Raw genomic sequence first — 18623 nt, 5'->3', positions numbered from 1 at the left:
CTGCAGTCTTTCTGGGTAGAAAGGTTTCGGAACTAAAGCTTTGGTGATACAAGGCTTGCTGTTAGCCCAAGTCCTACCTGACTGCCCGTCTCAGGGCCACATTTGACTGCCTTAAAGACTTTATGCAAGGCACTGTACATGTGAACAGTTCTATATGGCCCACACGCACAGACTAAGAAAATGGAGGCACAGAGTCATTGGGCAGCTTTTCCAAACACAGACCTGACTGGATTCTAAGCCTGCCTGGACTGACTTGTGAGACCATTATTTTGGAAAAGTTTGGAATTATCAAGATGTGTCTTCAATGTGTTTAAGGAAAGTGTCCATTCTTCTGAGATAGAACCAGATCGTGTGTCCTCAGGGGTTGCTGGAGAATCAACATCCACCCTCCTCAGCACAGAAGAAGGCTGAGTGGGATTCTGCCCTTCTACAATCTGACCTGTTGGAAAAGTGACACCTCAGGTTATTGACCTCTCAAAGATGTACCTTTGTGCAGTGTGTGTGCACTTTGACTCCTGACAGATTTTCTCCACCTATATGTACCCAGGCTTTCCAAATGTTCCTAAGGCCTGGAACCTTACCACTTCCTTGGTTTCGAGGTGGGGTTTACGTGCTTGCTCCCTGAGACCGCCTAAATGAGTGACTTGTCAGGAGAGATGCCAGGTGATGTTTGAGCACGGCTACCATGTTGTAAGGAAGCCCGAGTTGCACACTAGTGACCTGCAGATGCACTGATGAGGGCCTGAGCCAACAGCCAGCATCACGTCCCAGCAGTGTGAGAGAGTGAGAGTCCAGACGATTCCAGCACACCCTCTCCAGGCTGTGTGCAACAGAGACAAGGAACCCCAGCCGAACCCTACCCAAATGGCAAACCTGCGTGTCAAATGATTTCTGTTATTATTATTACCTATGATCGTTTTGTTACACAATGGCTGTAAGTGGGAAACCTTGCACCATGTCCACCCTTCCTTTTCCTCCCCCCACTGTCTCCACATGCCTCCACCAAGTGGTTCATCTTGCTCAGAGTAAAGGTCAAGGCCCCAAAAGGTTCTCCTGTGTCTCTTCCTCCTCTGATCTCATCTTGTGGCTGTTTCTCGAATGCCTTGGGCCGATGGTTACCACAGGGTCTTTGCACCTGCTTTTTCTCTCCTGCATCCAGCTATGTCCATGTTGTCTCCGCCTTGACTGGCTCTGCCACTCTCAGATTCTAACACTTCCTGCCATTCTTTTATTAACTACAATTTTTTTGAGTATCAATCACTAGTGTGTGTGTCTGTGTGTGTGTCTGTGTGTGTGTGTGTGTGTTCGTGTGCAAATGACCAGCCATCTTGCTCTCTGTCTCTTCACTATCTGGAATGACATCTCCATGACTTTGCCTGTGTGGTCCACTGCTGTGTACCCAGTACCTGGGACAGAGTATTTGACGAGTATTGGTGGAATGAATGACTGCTCGAAAACCCTGCTAGGCTGAGTGTGAACACACAGCTGCCTTTGTTAACTTCAGCATGATTGCCGTCAGTCTAAGTGTGGCCATCTTCCACTCTAGTGGACCAGGGCTCTACCACCAGGGTCTGAGGAGAGCATCAGGTGTGTAGCCTTGACTTTAACACAATTGATAAAATGCATTGCTAAAAAAAAAAAAAGTGCCACAATTTGTACAAAAGGAACTTGAAATGCAGTTGCTCCCGTTTTCTGGCTGACTGACTTAGGACTTTCTGAGCTTCATAGTCCTCAATGTTCTCTTGAGTCCTGACAGCTGGAAAGGCTATGAACAAAGTCCAGGAAATCCAGTAATCCTGGGACCTGGTGTTGTTCTGCTTAGGTATGGGTACGGATTAGTTAGAAAAGAGGGGGGAAGTCCAGCTTAGAAAAGCAGTGTGCATCCATTGTGTATTGAGGTGCTCTCTCTCTCTCTCTCTGTGTGTCTCGCTGTGTCTCTCTCTGTGTGTCTCTCTCTCTGTGTCTCTCTGTCTCTCTGTCTCTCTCTCTCTGTGTGTGTGTGTGTGTGTGTGTGTGTGTGTGTGTGTGTGTGTGTTGAGGAAAAGGAAATCACGAGGAAACTTTCGAGTTCTTCCCCAGTGACATTACAAATGGTCCCTGGTATGCCCCCAGGTTTTAATGGCCATAAAGTTCTCTGAAATGGAAGGATAACTTCTTTTTATGCTCATCTATTTTATTTCACTGATAACACCAGTTTTCAACCCCACCTGCACATTAGCCTCAAAGGAGACCCTCATGAAATGCTGGTGTGCAAGCATTTCCCCACAGTGTGTAAGTGTGAGTCTGGACATGGAATCAGCATCAGTATGCTTCAGGGGTCCTGTGGGTGATGAACTGTGGCCAGGGCTGTCCTTCACAGTATTTGTGAGGATCGAGACATTTTACTGAAAATTAACAGAAATTGCCCTAACCTTGGACTCGAGGGGTTTTAGTACTTAGTTCTATCGTCCTTTGACCTTGAGCAGGTTCTGTGTCTTTTTAATCCTGATTCTATTCTTTGGTAAGGTGAAAATAATTATGCCTTCCCACCTGCTGCCAGCCATGGTTGTAAAGTTCTGTGTGCTTTGTAAATCTCCAAAGGCTATACACATGCCAGAGAGAAATTGTTAGAATTATACGTGCTAGTCTCTTGTGGAGACCACAAATGGGCATATTCTCATAGTAAGGTTGTATTGAAAACAAAGCCAAGGGCAGGCTCCACTCAGCTTTTCAAAATTTGTAAAAGGTAGAAAACAATGCTCGTCGTTCCAGGATTGGACACTAGATGGCGCAAGCTTCACAATACAGCCACTAGGTCGAGAGAGAGAGAGAGAGAGAGAGAGAGAGAGAGAGAGAGAGAGAGAGAGAGAGAGAGAGAGAGGGGGGGGGGGGGGGAGGGAGGAAGAGAGAATTTTCGGTCGGCCTTTGGTTAAAATGGAATTATTTGTGTAAAGAATCATCTAAATATCAAGATTAGAGGTCACGCACCCCGTTTGCACTACCCGTGCACAGTCGGTTGGTGGATTCCATCTTTTCTAACCCCCTTCTTTCAGTCTTCCTCTCAATATTTTTCGTTATTGTAATCAAAATCCTCTTCGGCCTGGCGCGCTCAGACTTAAAAACAGCATCAAAAAGCTGGCAGTGAACCGGAAAGGAGGCCTCTTTGGCTCCTCGGCAGGGCAGACTTAATTAGCTCCGGAGCTCTTCCTTCTGTCAGTCCAGGCTCCGCTGACTTTCTTTCTGAGGTAGGGGTCAGGAGGTGGTGTCACATTTCCTGCCTTTTCCATCCCTCGGGTGGGCCCACTCTTTGCAAGTCACTTCAGGGAGATGTAGATTTCAGGGAGGGTAACTGTAAAAACGGGCTGACAATTAAGGAAGCAGAGACTTTGAAGGTAAGGAACCCAAACCACGAATGACATTGCAGCTTAGACTTTCTTATAAGACTGTTTCTTATAAGACCAGTCTTCTTCGCTCTTTCTATGTGGTTTAAGAAAACGCATCTGAAATGCGGACATCTATACGGTATGACTCAACTGCTATCAGTACTTGCAAACATCTCAGAGCAGTACACAGGACACCAACTCGCAATGGCTCTCTCGTGGGGCAACTCGGTGTTGAGCTAGCCCTCATTCTCACAGGCAGTCCTCTGCAGCAGAGAAAGCCGGGGCTTTTCAGTGACTCCGGTCTTGTTAGTGCTACTCTCAGTCTAAGAGAACAGGAATAAGGTGACTTGGACTCCATGCGTTTTCTCACTCACTGGCACCCTGGATCCCCAGTTGCTCAATGTTTAAGCTGATCAAAAGTGAAGAACGAACGGGTTTTGTTGATAAGGTACCGAGGCTGAAACGCAGGAAAAAGGCCACTGGACAAACTGCTGGCTAGTGGAGTGACTGAAGTCAGCGTGGCCACGTTGCGTGGAAGCACTTGAGTGATCACGTGATCCGGCGAAGCAGGGACAAGCACGTGGTCTGAGTGAAGGTGGGCTGTATAGTGTTGGTTTCCAGAACAAGGTTCCAACTGTGACCCTTTGCCAAGGTCCCCAGGTTTGTTTGGTTTTCCCCAACTGTGTGCCCTCCCTATCCCTGGGTAATTACTTACTCCTCACCCCTCTTCTTTGACACAACGTCCTCCAACCTCTTTCCTTTCTTCGAGAACCTCCTTTTTTACTTGTAAGGTATCTGTTTTCCAGAGACCTCTGAGTCCTCTTGTTCTTGTAGACTGTGATGGTCTGTTAGACTCAGTCCTAAATCAAACATAGTTCTGGGTCCATCACCAATCTTTTTAGCAGAGCAAAAATGACAGCTACTGAAAGTGAACTCAGATCACAGTTCACAGCATAAGGTGCTTGAGTGAAAGCCACCTGAGTGGAACAAATATTTACAGTCAAGGAAGGACTGATTTCTTGTTGTGTGTCGGTGAGCAGCTAGGAAGAGCCTTCCTTGGCTGTCCCACTTCCACATCTTTAATTCTTCTCCAAATATTCCCTTTTACAGGGCAACTGGTTTATGTCTTCATCCTGGAAGAGCATAACCTTCAAAGTTATTTGTTAGTGATTGGCAAACATCATTCAAGTCAGGAATGACATCTGGCAAATTGGTACAGTAGTGGTTCCCCAGTTTGTCTGCACTTCCTCGTACCCAGCAATTCTCCGTGCCTGGGCCTTCCGCCTGGCCAGCTGACATGCTTTGATCATCAGAACAAGATACAAGCAGGGTGTAGAAAAAAGACGTATGTTATATGCTCTTATCTTCATTTGCTGATCTTGGAAACCAGCAATTACCATGTCAAAAGCCTGGGTCAGTCTGCTGGATGACTAGAAACACAGGATCTGATTCTTCCTTTTGCCCTGGTCTGCATCTGGCCAGTCATCAGGCACAGCACAAGAGCACTGGGCGGTCAGGTATCCTGCTACTTACTGTAGATGCACAGAGCCCAGCTGACAGGGCTCAGGCTATCGCACACCAGAGACTGCCAACACACAGAATCATGAACTCAAGAAATGATTCTTGTTTTTGATTTTTTTTTTTTTTGAGCTGAGGACCGAACCCAGGGCCTTGCGCTTGCTAGGCAAGCCCTCTATCACTGAGCTAAATCCCCAACCCCACAATTCTTGTTTTAAGTTGCTTTGTTCTGGGGTGGTTTGTCAGACAACAGAAGCTGACAGAGGACTGAATCATTAGAAAAGTATTGAAACCACGAGTGCATTGAAACTATGGAAAATTGGATTTCCTTAGTTAGCTTTGACTGTCAACTTGACACGACCTACAACATCAGTTCTCAACCTGTGGGGTGGTGACCCCTTTGGGGGCGTTGAATGACCCTTGCACAGGGGTCATCTAAGACCATCGAAAAACACAGACATTTGCATTACGATTCACAACGGTAGCAAAATTACAGTTGTGAAGTAGTAACAATAATTTTATGGTTGGCAGTCACCACAACCTGAGGAGCAGTGTTAAAGGGTCAAAGCTTTGGGAGGGTTGAGAACCACCAGCCTAGAGTCACCTGACCAGACAGTATCAAGTGCCATAGTTCCCAGATCTGTTTGGCCCGTGGGTATGTCTGTGGGAATGTCTTGACTGTTAATTGGTATAGTGGGGTCCAGCCCTCTTCGAGTGGGGTTGTTCTTCAGGCATTTGAGTCTTGGCTGTATAATATAGCTAAGCACAAGTCTTCAAGCCTTTGCTCAAGCAGCACTCCTCCATGGTTTCCACTTCCGGTTCCCGCTTGAGTTCCCTCTGTGGCTTCCCTCCGTGGTGGACTATGACCCGGAAGCTGAAATAAACTCTTCCCTCACCCCTTTACTCCCCACTCCCACCCTCTCTCACCGATCCTCTAAACTTGCCTCTGGTCCAGGTTCTGCCTGGTCTCAGACACAGAAATTGCAAGAACAAGTTAGAGTTAGAGGGCCAGGGAACTCAGAAGTCTTATTTTGTCTTATTTATTTGTGAACAATGTACGTTCAAAAAGAAAGGAAAAAACCTTCACATGTGCATGCAAACTCATCAAGTTCATTTACTAACAGAAAACATTGTTTTTATCACATAACCACAACCCTGTATCCTTTTCATGACAGACTAGTAGCACAGAAAAAAAAAATCGAGGATAAAGTGACCATTAAGAAAAAATTTTTTCCATGGTCAGAAACTAAAATCTGTTAATCTTATACATGTTATCTTCCAATTTTATGACTTTTCCCCAAGCAAGATTTTTCTAAACCCAGGTACATACTCCAAGAGTGTGAAGACCTGAGTTGGGACTTTCTGAAATGATCTGGTAAGGTCTATTGGGCCTCACAGCCTCCTGTCTTAGAGCTAAGTTTGGGATGATGTTCCCAAACAGACCTTCTGATCCACAGCCCTGGGAGGAACAGCTCCACCAGGCTACACAGTCTTCTCTGGACTCTTCTCTCAGCTTGTTCATAGGTTGTGGACTCTCTGCCACACTGTGGCCGACCTGAGTCAGGGATGTTTGTCACTCATCATTGGGTCCTACACTTTACCACAGTACCAACATTTATTGAATGAATGTTAACAGCATGCTATTTATGCATAAAACCAATACCAGAGTTGCCCATATTAGGTAGTGACAACATTTCTGCAGTATGTTGTCTGTCCGTGATTGCAGTAAAGTGACTTTGGGCAGTTACCATGCAGCCTCAGTCCTCAGCTCTGTGCACAGGAGCAACACAAAAAGCGTGGTGGGAATATTACACTATGGGTATAGGCATATACCCATAGACTATTAGGTTATTATCAGTACATCATGGAATTTTACTATGTTTCTGGTCTCAAGAGTAGTGTTTGAGAATTCCTGACTTGGGGGCAGCCAACTGTGGCTTGAGGATCAAATATACTCTGTTGCTTGCCTCTGTGTTCCTTATGATGTCTCTCTCTCTCTCTCTCTCTCCTCCTTCTCCCCCTCCTCCTCCCTCTCCCTCTTCTTTTCCCTTTCCCCCTCTCGCTGTGTAAAGTTTTCAAAGTTTTGTAAGAAAGAGAAGAAAAAGAAAGAAAAAGAGGAGGAAGAAAAAGACGACGAGGCAAGGCAGGGAAAGAGAGCTAACACTGCAGACTGTGATTGCTTAATATCAAGCCTTTTTGCTGACCTCTGACTTAGGTATCACTGTGGAGAGATATTCATTCACCCTGGTGTCTCTACCTCACAATGTTTGAGGTGGATTTTCACTCTTTTCTGTTTGATGGACTGGTCTGCTGGCTCCCACCCTCTCTCACCGGTCCTCTAAACTTGTCTCTGTCCAGGTTCTGCCTGGTCTCAGACACCATTGGGTCTCCTGTGAGAGATGTTAAGAGCTGTCATGAATCTGAAGGTCATTTCTGCATCAAAAAATAAGTGAGCAGAGAGGGTGAGGACCAGGAGGTGGGCATGAATCTGGGTGGTGATGGCTGCTGCTATTTGAGCCATGTTCTGCTCACTTCTCACTCCCATCCCAGTGCTTGGAGCCTCCTGAAGACATTGGGCAGAAATATTCCTACTTTGGGTTAAAGCAGATAGAGAGAATTTGTTAATCGCTCAGGGGCTGGGCAAGGAGGAGTGTTTTTGCATCTGGTTTGAGTACACCTTGGGTTAAGTACGTCTCTCTGAGTGCTGCAGGGAAGGAAGGGGTGGAGGACTCTGGAAGATGCTCACTTCACCTGCTTATTTTGAGGAATGATTATAAAAGAATGTGGTGGATTGTTTTTAACCAACATACCAGAGTCAATTATAGCTCTGGGCTTTTAGGTAGAGTACACAATCTTGGGAGATTGTCATTATTCAAGAATGTGTCTCTCTTCCTGGGAGCCACTTCTAAGGCCTGAGGCAAATTCTTTTGGATTTATCTTATATTGGTAATTTTCCGTCGAAGATAGGTTACTTGAATAAATAACCAAAATTCAGATGGGATGAAACCCATTCGCTTAGTGGTGGGGTGAAAAGATGAGGACTCGTTTTAAGAGAAGGAAATTGGGCACCCAGAGGCACCGTAGCTTAGTAGTTATTGAAATTATGGGTTGTGGGTTGTGGTTTAGGTTCAAAGCCAGGTCTGTCACCTGGGAGACCTGTTTCTTATTTTTTGCATATATTGAATGGGTCATTCAAGTAGTTACCTTACTATATTAGGTTGTTGTGGGGATTAGTTAAACACACATTCAACACACACACACACACACACACACACACACACACACACCACTAAATTCATTATTGTTACTGGGGTTCTTGTATAATACAGTCTGGTCTGGAGACTCTTGAAGAACTCTAAACCAGCCATGTTGGCTTACTCCTGTAATCCCAGCACTTCAGAGGTCAAGACAGGAAGATGACATAGTAAGACCCTTTCTCAAGAAAAGGAATTCCAGAGTGATTTTGGCTGAGGCAGTAACATGGTTATAATCAGTTTGGCGCTTCCTTGCTTGGCTGTTTTGAGCCTCCCTTTAGTTAAACGTGTTGTGTTAAGGTGGATTCTAAACCCTGGCTTCCCCATGCCACCTGGAGCATGTACAGGCTGTGCCAGGTCTAACTTCCCATACTGAGGGCAGCTCCTACTTAATCTTGTAAAGCAGGTTTGGGAGCAAAAGAGGAGATGGGAGGAAGGTGGTGGGGTCTAGCCTGCTCCAGGGTGCCCTGGGAAGGGCAGGGCTGCTGAGTTGAATGAAAGTGGGGAACTTGATGGGAGGTAAAGCTTGAGAGGTTCAAATGGTGAAGAGCACAGTTTTTAATTTTAATTTAACTTTAAAAGTCAATATACAGCTGGCATTAATGGTGGGGGCAGAGGTGGGGAGTGGACCATGGTTCTTGGACTTCTAATCCAAGTACAGATTTGTGAGCATCAGAGTGGAGTGAGAGCCCTCCCACCACCCAAAGAACTTCCTCCTGCCATTCCTTTGTAACCTCATCCTTACTCTGCCCTCACCCCAAACCTAGGCTGCTCTATCACGGGAGCATCTTTCCAAGCTTGCTCTGTACCTCAAACACAAGCTTTAGGACTGGCTTTTCCCACTCATCTTAAAGTCTACGAGGCCAATCCAAATTATTATTATTTCTGTCTATTTCTTCACTGTTTCTTTCTGAAGAGCATTTCATTTGTACGGATGTACCACAGGTCTTACTAGTCTTCTGTGGAAGGCTGTTTAGTTTGCTTCTTTTTCCTTTTTGCAGTTCTAAGTACAGCTGTTATAAACACTCGTGAATTTATGTGACTATGACACCCCTTCCCAGGGGATAAATATGCAGTCACCGGACTCCCAGGGCATATGGTAAGAACTTGCTTAGTTGTGTAAAACGGTTAACTCATGTCATGGCCGCTCAATCCTCCGTTTCCGCCAGCAGTAGCTGAGAGTTCCTATTACTAAATATTTGCTGACAGTATTTTCTTTCAGGCATTCCCCTAAGTACTTAGCGTATTTCAGGGTGATTCAGTACTAGGCCTCTAATGGTTAATGATAATGAACACATCTATCTCCCATGTAGTAAACTTTGGAGATGTGTATATTCAACTATTTTACTCATTTCAAAACATTGTTATTTAGTGCATATGTTTCTTTTAAACAAGATTTAGTATTATTTTTTAAAAATTATGTGTATGCATGTTTATCTGAGTAAGTGTGTGTGCACATAAGCACAGGTGCCCATGGAAGCCTGCGGCACTGGATTGCTGGGAGCTAGAATTACAGGTGGTTGTGAGCCCTATGCAGGTGCTGGGAACTAAACCCATGTCCTCTGCAGGAGCAGTGTGTGATCTTAACCACTGAGCCATCTCTGTAGCCACTGGTGCATTGGTTCGTTGAATTTCCTGTTGTCTTGATTACTTGGCTCTTTGTCATTATATAATGTCCCTTTACATCCCTGGAAGTTTTCTTTGCTTCTTTTTGGTGTGTGTGGGGATCCCACTTTGTGAGTCAGGCTAGCCTGAATTTTCTCTTAGGTTCTTAGAGTTCAGAGATTCTGTGTGTGTGTGTGTGTGTGTGTGTGTGTGTGTGTGTGTGTGTGTGTGTGTGTTATGATAAATATCTCATATATCATATTCATATATATATGTCATATTCTCTTTGTTTTTAATGTTAGTTTTACATCTTCCCAAAGCTCAGCTGGAGTTACCCCCAAAAGCTGTAGCAGGGAAGTGGCCGAAAAGATGTGTCCCAATGCATCCTGACAAGGGGATGGCGAGAGTCCAAAGAATGAGGCACTGAATCGACAGCGCCATGTGACTGTAATCCCAGATACCCTGTGTACATGCAGGAGGATCACAAGTTTGAGACCGGCTTGGGTACCTTTGTGAGACCTTGTCTCAGAATACAGTGTGGTTGTAGGGGTGTTCGGAATGTCACTCAGGGGTAGAGTCTTTGCCTAGCATGAGTGAGGCCATGAATTCATCTACCTCTTGTATGGGGGAGGGTGTTAGAAGCTCTGATGCCAGGTGATCTGTGCAAAACACTGGTAAGAGGACCAATTTGCAGGCTGCTGGGCCTTCTCCCCATGATTGACAGTTAGAGAAAGGGATGTGCTACTAGATAGATATTCAGTGAGGGAATCAATATGTAGAGTTAAAAAGTATTATTAGTTTAATTGTTGTCATCACCAATGAGTGTGGGTGCTGTGTGTGTAAAGTAGGCTGTGTCACAAAGTGTTTATGGAGGTTAGAGGGCATCTCTGTGGAGTTGCTTCTCTCTTTTGGATCCTTGGATCGAACATGCGTCCTCAGGCTTATGTAGCAAGCGGCTTTACCTGCAAAGCCATCTTGGTAGCCTCAGTGTGGAGTTTTTATAAGGAGTTAAGAAATATTGGTTCAAGGGTGAAGCTGTGTTCCCCCCACCCCACCCCACGTTTTTGTGCAACGGCTTTGCCACCTTTATCAGTACTTGGGGGAGTTGAAAGCCCTGGCATGGGCTTAGGCCCGTTGGGAAAAGTCCACAACCGGCCAATTCAAAGAGTAGAGCCATTAAGCCACCCTGTGATTTTTAGTCAGAAAACAGAAAGTGGGGTGGGGAGCTGGCCTCCCTCTATCCATTTTTGTAATCCTGCTTTTCTTTGGTTATGTTTACATAGCCTTTGCTTTCTCATTCATTTGCTTTTAACCTACCGGTATTGTTATATTTGAAGTGGGTTTCTGGTAGATAGCGTATAACTGGGTAACTGAAAATATTACACCTGGATAATCTCTGTCTTGTAATTTGTGTGTTGGATTCAGGCCCAACATTATACTGCTTGTTTTCTCTTTGCCCTTTGCGCTCCCATTCTCTCTCTCTCTCTCTCCCTCTCTCTCTCTCTCTCTCTCTCTGTGTGTGTGTGTGTGTGTGTGTGTGTGTGTGTGTGTGTGTGTGTTTCCTCTTGGTTGCCTTACAGGCCACGATGTAAATACAGTATTCCCTTGTTCTTCATTAATTTAAGATGGAGGACATTATCACTTTATGCAGGCTCCTTTGCTCTCCCCCTCTATGCTGGAGTGGACTTGGATCTCACACCCGCAGACACCACCAAGGGCGTGAGTTATTTGGAATGAATTTTGTCTGCTCAGCTCTGTTAGGTTTTGCTACATCACACTGAGCCCTGGCCAACTATGTGGCTATAAATAAGACACATGAATGTGCAAGCATTTTAAAAACATTTATTTGACTTCACATGTGTTTTGCCTGTAGAGATGTACGTGTACCATGTGTAGCTGGTGTCTTTGGAGGCTAGAAGAGGGTGTCGGATCTCCTGGAATCAGAGTTACAAATGGCTGTGAGCTGCTATTTGGGTGCTGAGAACCAAACCCAGGTCCTCCTCAAGAACAGCTAGTTTTCTTAACCACTGGGCTATCTCTCCAGCTCCTCTAGGGCAGAATTTAATGACATTCTTGGAGTAGGTGTTAACAATAAGCTACTGTCTGTTGAACCCTTGTTAGCAAAGATGGCAGAACTCAGAGAAGCAGAGACATCATGTGCAATGCAGGAGAAATGTGGGGGCTAGGGTGTCTGTAGGCGACTGGGGAGGTGATTGCAAGGGAGATGGGCCTCATGAGGGAAGCGAGGTTTTGACAGGTGGAGTCTTCTTGATTGCCTTCTTTTGATACCCAAAGAACCTGGAGTAGAAAGATGTTTGGGTGACTGAGTTTGATTCTTACCTAGGAGCCATGCACCCTGAAGAGTCACTTCAGCACCTTGGCCTTCAGTTCTCCAGAAGACAGGGTACATGAAGGCACACACACACTTTCTATGAAATGGTGATTGTTCTTGCATGAAAATCTCCCTGCATAGATTTTGTGCGCCCCCTACCCTTACACGACATATCAAAACAGCTCATCTTTCTCTCAAAAAGGTAGGACAAGGCTCAGGGACTTCCCCTTCCTTGTGGCTGTCAGTCCTGATGCATGCCAGCTACCGGATTACTGTGGCATAGACTTGCTGTCTGCCTGCAGAGATCCCAACTCAGCTGACGACCGAGTGATGGGCAGACTGTAGATCCACTATTGATGTTTCCCCCTGACTATTCCAGATGTAGATAAATGAATCTTTTCTACTCTCAGATCTCCACGAGGGCAGCCAGATTATAGCACACACACACACACACACACACACACACACACACACACACACACACACACGCACGCACACACGCACCATGTGAAAGTGCAAGAAGTGTTCCTAACTGTTAATCTGTCTCTCCTGCTCCAAATGTCCTCTTCTTTGAGTTGTTTTTGTTGGGGCTGGAGAGACGGCTCAGTGCTTAAGGACACTGACTGCCTTTCTGGGAGACCCACGTTTGATTCTTGCCTCCCATATGGCAGCTCGCAACCATCCGTACCTCCAGTTGCAGAGTGATCTGTGATGCCCTCTTCTGGCCTCCATGAACACTGCACACGGGGTGCACATCTACATCCGCTCTCACAGGCAGAGAAGCTCGTAAAATAAAACAAATAAATATTTAGTAATTGCTTTTGTTGGACACTTTGCTGCAGGGACAAGGCAAGTAGCGGAGATATCCTGAACTCACTCTTCACATCCATTCTGTAGCTTTCTAGCATCTGTAAACCTTCAGCGTCTCTTCTCTCATTCTATATATCAGTCATTTTACTCCATTTTTCCTCATGAGTCTGCCTTTATCCATCTATCAAAGATTCAGTATTTGGTTTTCTTGATTTCACCTGTTCTTTTATACATAGTTATTTCATGGTGGTGTGAGAGGGTAAACACTGCCCTTGTCACCTCACACTAGCTGAAGCTGGTCTCTGTAGTCACCTAATTTTAACTCTCTGATTCGGATGCAGTTGGAATTACTTGATGGAGTTTATTAAAATACAGATGTGCTGCCTGACAATGTGAGGCCTGGGAAATGACAAAAATCTGCCTTGTCGTGAGGTCCACTGACCACTATCTCCCCAGTGCTGACTTTACCCTACCTTTCACTTTTCACCTACATCTAAGTGTGCTTTATGGGTCTCAAAGTGCTTTGCCATCAGATTGTCAGGTTCTAGTCCCATCTCTCCTTGTCACTGATTGTAACCCAGGACAAGTTCCCGAATTTTCCAGATCATCTGTCATAAATTTACAAGGTTACGATAAGCAGAAAGGGAGATAAAGCGTGAAAAGTGCTGACACGTGGTGCAAACTCAATAGAAGTTGGTTATTACACCATCGTGTGGGCTTGCCTGGTAGCTCCAAGAGCCCATTTTACAGATGGGAGTGCAAAGGGGGCTGTAGGGACAGCCATTTGGCCAGCAAGTTGAAGGGTTAAAGGGGGAACCCAGGTCTCAGCTTTACTCCAAAACTTTGTCTACTTCAGTTGAATATGATTTGTAGGTGGTTACTGGGCAAGGGGAGAGGGGCTGTGTGTGTATGTGTGTGTGTGTGTGTGTGTGTGTGTGTGTGTGTTAAGGAGAGCAAACTTTTTTTTTTCCTTTTCTTTTTTTCCGAGCTGGGGACCGAACCCAGGGCCTTGCGCTTGCTAGGCAAAGCGCCCTACCACTGAGCTAAATCCCCAACCCCGAGCAAACTTAATCTTACCCTTTGTGTGAGGTTAAAGTCTACCACTAACTTTCAACGTTGCGGGTGTTATTTCCATACTGCAGGGTTTGATGTCCTGCCAGTCCTAGACTTCAATCCAAATCACAGCCTCTGTAATAAGCTCAACTGATGGCTCCTATTCTGCCTCCAACATTCAGGAAATCACCATTATGTGTGAATGTGTATAGGGGTGGGGTAGGACCCTGAGTTTATGGTATCATTTCTTTGCTCTGTCCTTTAGTTCCCAAGCCCCCTTGTCTGTCCTACTGTAGCATATTCAGAAACCCTTCAAGTGCAAAGCTGTTGATAATACAGAGAAGACTCTGTTGCCAGATGAGGTAAGTTGCAGGAACATAGCCTCAAGCTACTCAGCTTACCACGGGAAGCCCTGAACTGTCCACACCTTTCATCTTCTTTCCAGCAGGCGTTCTCTTGTGAGCATCGGTGCTTGTGGAAAGGCATGGCACCATTTCTTCCTGGGTAGAACAGGGTTGAGCAACCTTCTGATGGTTATGTACAAGAGGCAAGGGAGACTTTCATGATATCATATAGATTCAAGAGGAATTTGGGATGAAGGACAGTAAAAATGCAAATGTTATCGATTTAATGAAGAGTGGCTGCGATGGCGGATATGTTTGGAATTAATCAGGATTCTTCCTGATGGAGTTTTGTTGTGTGAATTAGCATGTGGAGACTGTGATTTCTAGGTGTTTAGCACACGGCAGCTGGTCTAAGTTCACCTGCGTAATCAACTCCTGGCATTGGCTTTTATCAATAATAAATCATAGTGGAGATAAAGGGTTTCATTTTAGATATCACCTTTAATGGCTTGGGGGTAATCCTTGTTGCCCCCATGGGGAGGCTATGTTGGGACTCAGCAGCATAATCTCTTGAACTTGGCTGATACCTCCCAGTGGCTTTGGAGGCTAATGTTGCTTTGAGTGGCTGTAGTTCATGGGCCAGGAATTTGAACTATGCCACCTAACCTGCTTCCATGCCCGCATCCTCTAAAGAATATGATGTTGGCATCAGTACTTCTGTGTGCTCAGCACAGCAAGGTTCCTGACCACACTCCTTTACCCACACGATTGGTCACCCTGGGGACCCCTTGTCCATCTCTGGACCTTTGCTCTCACCCAGAGAGGAAGAACAACGTGCCAGGAAGAACAGCAAAACAGAGGCCAGGTCGAATGAGTTTCAGGCCACCTGTGACTCATTCTCCCATGGCAAACATGGCGCTGGGACAAGATGGGTGCTTCTTTCTTTCCCAGGGGGCATTAGACATGGCTGGGCTTGCCTGGAAACCTTACAAGCACCCACGTGTGACTGGCAGAGAATCGTGGCCTATGGTGAAATTCCTTCTCGGCTGTGCAACTGGCCCATGTCACTGAGTTCAGGAAAATAAACCCACAGGCAAAATGATAGAAATTTGACTTAAAAATTTGGGCACATTTTAGAAGTGCTGAATACACACAGATATACTATGGAGTGAAAAATTAACATTTGGGAGGAACATGGAGGAAAGGAAGTGTGGGCAGGGGCGGGGTGGGATTTGATCCAAACACATTATATACAAGCATGAATATTAAATAAAACATTGAAAAATAATAAAGGGAAGTCAGCATTCACACAAGTTTACAATCCTGAGAGATTCTGAACTTGTCTTATTGGAGGCCAACCTCTCCCAGCTCCATGACTGAAGGCTGCTTCTCTCCTGTCATAGGGAAGGGTCTGGAAGGACTCTCCTGTGGTGCACTCCTGTCAAGTCAGCTATCAAGAGGCTGAGGCAGGGGGGTTGTGGATTTCAAGTCATCCTGTGCTACATAACAAGACTCAAAAGATGTGTTGGCTAACAAATGCACCAAATGAGAGAGGAAAAAGTAGGAGCGAAGCCTGGTCCTGTCTATCACTGGGTCTGTCCTCCAGGCGCACTTTCCCTGGCAAGGCTTTGCAGGAGGAAGTGGAAAATGTCTACCTCTAGCAACTTGCATGGCACTGTAGCTGAGCATCTCATGTTGCTCACGTGGCCTTGAGATTGCTGTGACAGAGAAGGGTGCTGGGAACAAGTTCTGAGCAGACAACCACACACAGACTTCATCCTCAGATGATTTTAATGAAGCAGACAAGGGACTGAGTTTGTAGGAGCTGAGGTAAGGCCTGAAGGGTGGTCTCTTTGGGAACAGGGAAGCAGGGCATCTAGTACAAACTTCTCTGATGCTAAGCTAACGCTGGTCTTGCTTGTGAGTTGCCCCTTGGGGTAGTTTCCAGAAATGTAGAGGAAGGTAGGGTTTGTGGAAGGGGTTAAAGTCCTAAGGTAGCTAGTAGTAGTGGGGAGAGCAGAGAGAAGCATTTTTCTCTCCAGCTCTTCTCACACTACCCTCCTCCACACAGGCAGCTAAAAGCTAAAATCTCTGGTTTCATTTGTTCTTCACGGATTCCCAAAGGATTTATGGGGTTATAATGCATTACTTTAAATGCTTCAAAAAAGCTAATGGAAATGTAATACATCTGTTTTTTGCTTTTTGCATACCCAGTTACGGATGGGTTTGATTAATAAATCATGGAGAAAATGAATTAATTATTCCATGGTGATTACAATATCTTTGGCAGACAACATACTTCAAGACAAGAAGGATGGGGTGGAAGTGGTGGGTAGAGGAGGATTTTGATGCGATGACGACCAGGTTGGAAACTGACACAGTTTCTGAAGGATGTTTTCCATCCAAGAACATCTTCCAGATGAGGTCCACAGAGTATTGAGCTGCCTGGCACTAGAGATGTAGTGGGGTAGGCATGGAAGCGGGGCAGAGGAGGGACTTCCTCCTTTAGTCTTCTTCTCTATAGACTCAGGAAGTCATTAGGTAGAGTAAGGGATGGCTCTTGACTTTCACTAGAGTCATGTGGCCCAAGGCAGACTCTGACACTGAAAATCACCTCAAATTCCTAACCCTGGGACACTGTGCCCCCTGAAGAAACAGAAAGTGACAAAGCATCAGAGTTGACAAGGGGCTTCTGAATGCCCTTTCCAGAACTCCTATTTCAGGAAGTTTGAGATGAGACCAAGAATTTGCTTGTCTAAGGAGGTCCCAGCTCCCTGCGGTTGCACGAAGGGGGACCACACCCTAACAGCCCCTCTCTTTGTTCAGCCCAATTCACTCCTATCTGTTTCTCTCTTCCACGATTCTCCTTTTCACATTCCCCATCCATCCTTCTTGAAATCTTTCCCTGAAGCATCTCACCTCTTAATAACTCTCTTCTTTGTCTGCCTTCCTCTTCCCTTCTGAAGGCCCAAGTGTCTCTTCCACCCCATGTAGCTTTCTTTTCTAGTAGAGGGGAAGTGTTGCTTTTCTTAAAAATTGAGATCCCAAGGACACAGTAGTAAGCACTTGTCCATCCCTCCTGCTTTCTGGCTGACAGGTCAGTTTTGAGAAGTGTAGGACAGTACGGACTAGCTAGGACATGAGGTTCCCATAGCTGAGAGAACTGCCGGGGGCTTGTTCGGCCGGACCTGGACTCCATGTGACAGACAGACGGTCAAATTTTATGCTGCTGTACTCAGGGGGAGTGCAGAGGACACGCAGCCATACACAGGTTAGCCCTTGGGCAAATGGTTAAGTTCCACACCCCAAACCAATCAGGACAGACATTCTCGTTTTTTGGAGCTAGGGTCAAAGCCTGGGTTCTGGTGACCCTAGCAACCCAGGCTCACTACCTGCTTCGAATGGTCCAAATAAAGACAGTTAATAGAGAAATCAGAAAAGGGAGAGATATTCCATGGGGCTTCATAAGGAAGATGATCAAAGAGGTTTAGTACCTCCCCTACTGCCCGTCAAGTTAGTGTCTCAGGGCCTAACCTGAGTTTTAGGTTTGAACAGAGGAACAGAGGTGTGTAGAACTAGCCAATCTCCATTAAGTCACTGTGCTGCCCCTCATCTTTGTCTCAGCTCCAATCACTTCTGTTAATCTCTTTCTAGGAGCTCTTTCCCTTATGGCTGAACCAGACTTGAGCCCTTTCCTTTTCCCAGCTTGAGGTTCCTGGGAAATTCCACTACCTTGGGGTCCAATTGTCTCAATAGTCTGAAGCCAAAGAGAGGAACTCGAGTGTCTCTGTAGAGTATCTTCACTCCCTCCTGTAACATCACATTCTCCAACTTGACCAAGCGTGACCTGAGTCCACTGGACAATGTTTTAACCACCTATCATTGTACCCTATGTCTATAGCTGGTTACTGAGCAGGTGTGGGATAGGGGGAGGTGACTAACCTTATTAGTTCATCTATAACTAAGGGTTCCCAGGACACACAACCTTCAATGCTGGAGCCAGGAAAGTCCTTAGGGGGATAGGGAATTGGGCACACTGGGGGACTAGAAACTTTGCATTTATACCAAGATCCCAGGTGAGGAAGCTGCTGCTGGTCCCGAGACTGGACTTTGAGAGCCACTCCTTTAAGTGTTCTCAAGAACTGAGGATTGTGGCCCTGGAGTCTTGTTCAGATGACAGGCCCTGGGCAGGGACAAAGTCAAGCCTCCTGACTGGAATTAGCAATCAAGAATGTAGGCATGTCCTCAGAGAAAGACAGCCACAGTGTTGGAGGTTAGAAGAGGAGGATTTGTGGGAAACAGGGGGGGGGGTCAGGAGTGAGAAGACATCAGATCCAATGCTGTA

The 18623-nt window shown here is 45.8% G+C and overlaps 1 long non-coding RNA gene across 1 annotated transcript in view; it reads left to right on the top strand.

The window, feature by feature from the left end:
- The window catches only part of LOC134480699 (uncharacterized), a 36861-nt gene that overhangs the window by 15018 nt on the left and 3220 nt on the right, over positions 1-18623 (top strand). The window lies entirely within an intron of this gene.

The sequence above is a fragment of the Rattus norvegicus genome, chromosome 10 (genome assembly GCF_036323735.1).
Source record: "Rattus norvegicus strain BN/NHsdMcwi chromosome 10, GRCr8, whole genome shotgun sequence".
NCBI lineage: Eukaryota > Metazoa > Chordata > Mammalia > Rodentia > Muridae > Rattus > Rattus norvegicus.
The sequence above is the reverse complement of the archived record's forward strand: the minus strand, read 5'-3'. Positions and strand labels throughout refer to the sequence as shown.